The 6,491-nt window shown below is 41.2% G+C and overlaps 1 non-coding gene across 1 annotated transcript; it reads right to left on the bottom strand.

Annotated features, from left to right (window-relative positions):
- Positions 1 to 379: 379 nt before the first annotated feature.
- LOC117274481 (small nucleolar RNA R71) lies at positions 380 to 486 on the bottom strand. Its single transcript, XR_004504586.1, has one exon. It is a non-coding gene; the product is annotated as a small nucleolar RNA R71 (small nucleolar RNA).
- Between the last annotated feature and the right edge of the window lie 6,005 nt (positions 487 to 6,491).

The following is a 6,491-nucleotide window of genomic DNA, read 5'->3' on the forward strand; positions in this document are numbered from 1 at the left end:
CAGGCTGACCCAAAATAGCAGGCTATACCGGCATAAAACCCGGATCATAACCAATGTGACCACAACTATCGTGAAGCCTGACATTGCTAGTCACTTTGAGCTGAAACAATACATAGTGTAGTTAATCCAGTCCACAGGGCAATTTGTGGGTCTATCTCTTGAAATTCCACAGAGGCACATATATAACTTTTTGAAGATTAAGGATACATAAAACAATCTGAATGTCTCCAAGGATTTTGTCAGACTAACCTTCTTTCCCTTTTATCTATTGGGGGAAGCAAAGGATTGGTTGCAGAAAGAGCCAGCAAACTCAATCAGCATATGGGATGATCTAGTATGGAAATTTTTTATCACGTTTTTCCCCATCAAGAAAATAAAGTCACTGAGAAGCAAAATTCTGGGATTTCAACAAAAAGTTGGCGAGATTCTTCCCCAAGATTGGGAAAGATACAAGAAGCTACTCAGAGATTGTCCGCATCATTGTCAGACTGATAAAAATCTCTTCAAAAGTTGGCTCTACACGGAATCTAGATCTAAAAAAAGAGCTAAAGCTCAAAGCCCTACCTTTTTTTCCAGCCTCTGATATCGCAGGTGCGAGAGTGACCTTGCAAAAGCGACACTGCATGCACAAAACAAATGGCTTGCAGATGCGAGCATGCATCAATGCAAATGTCACAGAAACGAGATGCCCTTTGCAAGTGCAAACCATGCATTCGAAATAGTAGTCGCACAAATGCGAACCTCCCAGTTTTGAGACTTTTCGCAGATGCGAACCAATATCACATATCTGGCTCCACACCTTCACGATACCCACTGCAGATGTGATAAGCTACTGAACTCTCCTTAACCGAAAATGCAAGCAAGAATCTTCTAGATGCATCCTCGCACCTGCGCGCCTAAATGTCGCAAATGCTACCATTGATGTGCCCCCCCTTCCTTGTTGATGCAAACTTACCCACGCAAGAGTGAGCTCGCACCTGCGCACCAACAATGCCAAGTCTTCCAAAATAGCCCGAAACAAATCCAAAACTAACTTGAGCCCCCTTGGGCCCTACACCAATATCCAAACAAGAATAATAACATCATACGAACTTTCTTGTTAGATTAGATCATCAAAATAACCTCTAAAATCAAGAATCAGGCATCAAAATCAAAGATTTCACAGTTCAAAATTTTAAATTATTCCACAGTAAGGGCCGAAATGGGATCGGGTCACGCTGGACCCCAACTAAATATGTATACAAGTCTAAAATCATCATGCGAACCTAATAAAATCGTCAAAATACCGATCCGAGGTTATTTACCAATATTGTTGATCGTGGTCAACTCAAATAACTTTTAAGTTTCAAAATTAAGTTTTCTATGAAAGATCATATTTAAACTTTCCAGAAATCAAAATTGACCATACATGCAGGTCATAAATAATTAATTAATTCTATGTAAGGTCTCATATCATGATATGAAAAGTTATAACTCAAAATGACCTATCGGGTCATTATATTCTTCACCTCAAAAAGAAATGTTGGTCCTCAAACGGACATAGAAATGTACCTGAATGGTAAAAAGATGAGGATATCTACCCCCATATTGGAATCAGAATCCTAATTAGGCTCCTCAATTGGTTGATCTCTCCAAAGCACATTCACAAAATAAATATCCTTGGATCTCAACTTTCGAACCCGCCAATCTAGAATAGTGTAACGACCCGTCCGGTCATTTTGAGTATTTTAGCCATGTTCCCCCCCATTTATTGCTACTTCAATGCTCATTAGTTGTTATATGACTTGTCGGGGTAGTTGGTTTTGTTCCGGGAATATTTCGGAATGAATTGGGACACTTAGTCCCAAGGTTGAAAGCCTAAATTGAAAGAGTTGACCGGATATTGACTTGTGTGTAAACGGCTTCGGAATGGAGTTTTGATGGTTCCAATAGCTCAGTAGGGTGATTTTGGAATTAGGAGTATGTACAGATTTTTATTTGGAGGTACGCATATGATATTGGCTTGAATTGGCAAAAGTTTGAAGAATTAAAGTTTGGAGAGTTAAGAGGTTAGACCGAGAGTTGACTTTGTGGTTACCGGGTTTGAATTTTGGTTCTGGGAGTTGGAATAGGTCAGTTGTGTCATTTATTCCTTGTGTGCAAAATTTGGGGTCAATCAGAGTTGTTTTGATAGGTTTCAGCATCGATTGTAGAAGTTGGAAATTCATTAGTTTCAATAGGCTTGAATTGGGGTGTGATTCGTGTTTTTGATGGTTTTTTATGTGATTTGAGGCCTCGACTAAGTTCGTATCATGTTTTAGGACTTGGTGGTACTTTTGGTTGAGGTCCCAAGTGCCTCGGGTGGATTTCAAATGGTTAACGGATCGAAATTTGACTTAGGAGATATGCTGAAGTGCTTCAGGTCTGGTGTCATCGCACCTGCGGAAGAATTGGCCGCATGTGCGGAGCCGTAGAAGCGGCTAGGTGCGCACAGGTGTTAAAAGGGAGAAGGAAGCTGGGAAGCTTCTGCAGGTGTGGAGGAGAAATCCCCAGAAGCGAAAGCGCACCTGAGCAAGGTATTCCGCAAAAGCGGAGCTGGGCAGAACAGATGGTGATCGCAGAAGCGATGAGATTATCTGCATATGTGGTCCTGTAGGTGCGAAGAGGGGATCAGGTGCACTAGGTCGAGACTTTAGTGGACTTCGTAGAAGCGACGCTTTCTCCACAAAAGCGGGATCGCAGGTGCGACCCCTGGCTTCGCAGGTGCGAAATGCCTGGGCAGTGTATATATTAGAAGGGTTCCGAGATTTTATTCGTTTTTGGACCTTGGGATCTCAGATTGAGACAATGTTTGAAGGGTATTTTGCTAGATATCAAGAGCTAAGCCACTTTTGATCATTTGTATTCATCAATACACCCATTGAACTTGCCACATAGATTATGTGTTCTTAAGGTTGGAATTTAGGGAATTTGGGACTAGGGATTGGAGAGTAATATTTGGGGATCTGAGTGGCGATTTGGGGTCGGATTTGGGTAATTTTGGTATGGTTGGACTCGTTATTGAATGGGTATTCAGATTTTGTAACTATTGTTAGATTCCGGGACGTGGGCCCAAGGATGACTTTTTGAGTTGTCTTTTTGACTTTTGTTAAAGAACTTAGCTTTATCATATGGAATTGATTCCTATAGCTTATGTTGATTGTATCGAGTTGTTTGTGGCTAGATTCGAGTCGTTCGGAGACCGATTCGCGAGGCAAGGGCTTGTTGGAGTAGATATTTGCATGGTTTGAGGTAAGTAGCACTTCTAAACTTGGTTTTGAGGGTACGAACCCTTGAAATACATTTTATGTGGTTGGTGTTGAGGTGATGCACATGCTAGGTGACGGTCGTGTGGGCGTGCACCATAGTAATTGTGACTCGGACGATTCCTCAAAATTGTGTAGTCGCTTAATCTTGCTATTATTCATGTTTACTCCATGTGTTAGATAATTTGAGCAGTGATTTATGTTAGAAATTATGTTTAGGCTATACACTGGTACTGCTGGGACCCACAGTGGTTGTTCTTTTGCTGTTGAGTTATTTGCTTAAATTGCAATCATGTACTCAGTCGCCTTCATTATTTGCATATCATATCTCAGTCACTGTTATCCTTTACTATTAAATCACATATCATTGTTTAGACTGATTGGCACGAGTGTTGTGAGCCCGAAAGACTGGAGAGACTGATGACTGAGTGAGGCCCAGGGCCTGTTTGTGAGTGATATTGATGGGATCGAGCTACGTGCCGCAACAAGTATTATTGATTCATGATGGGACCGGGTTGCACGTCGTTGGTATCATTGACTCATGATGGGATAGGGCTACGAGCCGCAACATGTTTTATTAGCGCTTGGGCAGGATCTGCCCCTCGGGAGTCTGACATACCAGTAGTGAGAGCATCTACCGTACAGTGTTGAGTGACTGAGTGTGATGAGTGAGAGTTGAGGCAGTCAGATTGAGTACTCTGAGAGTGGGAGTACGTGAGGTTATCATTGTGATGTATTACATGTGACATGCTCATTTGACATGTAGATATAGAGATGTGACATACCTCATATCAGTCATACTTGGCATATTTCATCTGTGTTGAGCCTAGACTGTTAAACTTGAAAGCATATGTACATTCCTGTATTGTGTACCATTTGATTATGAGTTTCTCTGTTATATTATTGCTATATTTCTTGTCATAATTGTATTTTTGTAATCTGGTTTGGACTGTACCTTTCTGAGCTCGCCACTACTTTCAGCCCAAGGTTAGTCTTGTTACTTATTGAGTACATTGGCTCGGTTGTACTCATACTACACACTGCACTTCATGTGCAAATCTAGGTACTTCTGTACACGGTGGTTGCTAGCTTTGGAGCTTTATCTGTTGGAGACTATTGAGGTAGATGCCTAGGCGCCCGCAGACCTTGAATCTCCTTCTTTCAGTTTATTTGTACTGTCCTATCTTTTTAGACAGTGTTTTAGTAGTCATACTATATTGTCATTTAGATGCTCATGTACTCAGTGACATCTTTTGTATTGAGTTGTGGTGTTTCCTTTTCAGTTATTATGAGATTTTTACTATTTAAGCTTGGTTCAGTATGTTTTAAATTAAGGATGCATGGTTATTTGTGAGTTGTCGGCTTGCCTAGTATTGCGATAGGCGCCATCACGACATGTGATATTTTGGGTCATGACAAATAGCTACCGGCTCTTCCTCATAAGTCAAATCCACATCAAGATGCACTATGCTAAAGTCCAAAACATGCGACTTATCTTCATGATACTTTCGAAGCGCCGAAACAGGAAATACCGGATGTACCTTCGCAAGGCTGGGAGGCAATACAAGCCTATAAGAAACCTCCCCAACTCTCTCTAAGAACTCAAATGGGCCAATAAACCTCGGGCTCAACTTGAATTTCTCTCCAAATCCCATCACACCCTTCATGGATGAATCTTTCAAAAGTACCTTCTCACCCTCCATATAAACCACATCACGTAGCTTCTTATCCGCATAACTCTTCTGCCTTCTTGTATGAAGGGGATCCTGAATTAACTTTACATTCTCCAAAGCATCATGAACCAAATTCGTACCCAACTTACTAGCCTCAACGGGCTCAAACCAACTAACAGGAGAACGACAATGCATACTGTATAAAGCCTCGTATGGTACCATTTGAATGCTGGATTGGTAGCTATTGGTGTAGGAAAACTGCGCCAATGGTAGAAACTGGTCCCACTAGCCTTCAAATTAAGAACACAGGCCCTCAACATATCCTCAAGGATCTAGATAGTTCACTCGGACTAACCATCCATCCGCGGGTGAAATGGAGTGTTGATCCCCTCCTACGTTCCAAACTCACGCTAAACAGCCCTCCAAAAGTGTAAAGTGAACTACGTTCCATTATCTGAAATGATAGAAATAGGCACACCATGCAACTGAACAATCTCTCTGATGTAGATCTGAGCCAAATCTCTAATGTATAAGAAGTCAACACCGAAATGAAATGTGCGGACTTAGTCAATCTATCCACAATGACCCAAACAGCATCGAACTTCTTCAAACTTCGTGGTAATCCCACTGTAAAGTCCATGCGTCATGACTCAAAACCACCAACTGGTCGTGATGGCGCCTAACTCACCTACTAGTCATGCCAAAATAAGAAATACAGAACATAATAATAGAATTAATGGAAATAATAGAAATCCAAAGACAACTGACATAAATAACTGTGTCAATACATAAAATCTCCCAGATCTAGTAATACAGAGTCATGAGCTCTAAGATAGAAGTACAAGTCTACAAATACAATCAGCAACAAAACACCACAAGACTGCGATCGAAATGCAACTCTACCTCGTCTCTTGGCAACAATCAGGAAAAATACACCATGATTCACGGCTCGGTCCAACACCTGGATTTGCTCAATTAAGTGCAAAGTGTAGTATGAGTACAACTGACCCCATGTACTCGGCAAGTATCATAACTAACCTCGTCAAGGTAATAGAGGCAAGAATTATCAATGATACTCGCTAATAACCTACTCAGTTCATAAATCCATAAGTACACAACAATAATATCTCTGAATCATAGAAACATAGATAAAGCCACCTCGGTGCACAAGGGATAATGTGACATGCTCTGTTTCAGTTAACAATCCAGCATATAGAGAAAATATGCATAATGCGGCATGTATACATTCCTGATATAGCATATAGAGAAGATATGTGAATAAAACATGTATACATCCAAGGAAATTGCAAGTAGAGAAGAAATGCAATAACCAAATCAAACACTGGCTAGTTTTCCTCATACCGCGTGTGCACCATCAAGAGAGAAACATGAGAGAGTGACCCTAAGGGATGGATCCTTATCCACACATTGCACGGACAACTCACGTGCCATATATATAACCAACGCACAGACAACTCACGTTCTAACATAACTCAGATCCACACGGACCATTCACGTGCTATCAACCTAGTCC

Source organism: Nicotiana tomentosiformis, chromosome 8 (genome assembly GCF_000390325.3).
Source record: "Nicotiana tomentosiformis chromosome 8, ASM39032v3, whole genome shotgun sequence".
Taxonomy (NCBI): domain Eukaryota; kingdom Viridiplantae; phylum Streptophyta; class Magnoliopsida; order Solanales; family Solanaceae; genus Nicotiana; species Nicotiana tomentosiformis.